The sequence below is a fragment of the Gekko japonicus genome, unplaced genomic scaffold, assembly GCF_001447785.1.
Source record: "Gekko japonicus isolate JY-2015 unplaced genomic scaffold, Gekko_japonicus_V1.1 scaffold3062, whole genome shotgun sequence".
Taxonomy (NCBI): domain Eukaryota; kingdom Metazoa; phylum Chordata; class Lepidosauria; order Squamata; family Gekkonidae; genus Gekko; species Gekko japonicus.
This window is the reverse complement of record NW_015167147.1, coordinates 175,612-176,832: the sequence shown is the minus strand read 5'-3', so window position 1 is coordinate 176,832 and position 1,221 is coordinate 175,612.

The window sequence follows — 1,221 nt, the reverse complement described above, 5'->3', positions numbered from 1 at the left end:
GTCGGGCACACGGACGTGGAACACAAAGCAGGCACCTGAGTCTCAGGGAGCAGCTGGGAAGCAGAACAGGGGGGGGGGGAGCTGACCAGCTGCAAGAGGTAATGGATACAGACACCAGCGGGCAGGAAAACCTAGGGAGACAGTATCATTTCGGCACTCCGGGGATGCAAAATCTTACACAGGAGCCAGTGAGATTTTCTGGGCGCCAGACGGGAAGAGAAACCGGCTTCCTGTCTTCCGCCACAGCGCAAGTCCTCTCTGCAGGTCCAGTCCAGTGTTCCCTCTAAGCTGAGTTAGTGTGAGCTAGCTCACGGTTCTTTAGCCTCCGGCTCACACATTTTTGTCTTAGCTCGGGAAGGATGGCTCCAGAGCAAACTAATGTATGCAGTAGCCAAACAGCTCGCTCACAACTTTAATGCCGGTAGCTCACAAAGTAGAATTTTTGCTCACAAGACTCCACAGCTTAGAGGGAACATTGGTCCAGTCCTTCATTTTCCTGGAGTTTTGGGTCTCTCTGGATTTTAGCTGGCTACAGCTGTGTTCAGTCTTGGCTGAGAAAGGCCCCCTTTGACTGAATGTGCGTCGACAGCAGCACCTGTCTTGGAATTAATCAAAGACACCTGCAGAGACTTGTATTTAGACCAGTCCCGCGTGGCCAGGAAAGGGGCTAGTTGGGAAGGAGCCGGCAATATGATTAGGACACGAAAACGCAAGGTGGGCATTTGGCCTAACTCAGTTGGGGGTGGGTGGGTTGGTTCTTTACACATAAATCCCTGGAGCATGTCATTTCTTTAATCTATCAATAGCATGCCATTTCTTTACTCTAGCACACACACCCCAGCAATTACATGTTCTTCGCCTGCATTTCAACTAAGGACAGACTAAAGGAGGTTAACCCAAAAGACTTTAGAGAGGAAGCTCTTGAGATGGGGGTTGAAGGAAGAGAGGGAGGTGGCATCCAAGGAGACTGGTGGGCAGAGCCATCTCAGTCCACAGAATGGCACACGACGATTCACATGGTGTGTTTCTGCACAATAATATTTGCTACCACTATATTGTTAACAATAAATAGAACCTCCGGATAAGGAACCGTTTGGAATGCCAGTTTGGTGTCGTGGTTAAGAGCAGCGGACTCTAATCTGGGAGAACCGGGCTTGATTCCCCACTCCTCCACTTGCGCCTGCTGATGTGACCTTGGGTCCGTCACAAGCTGTGGCACAG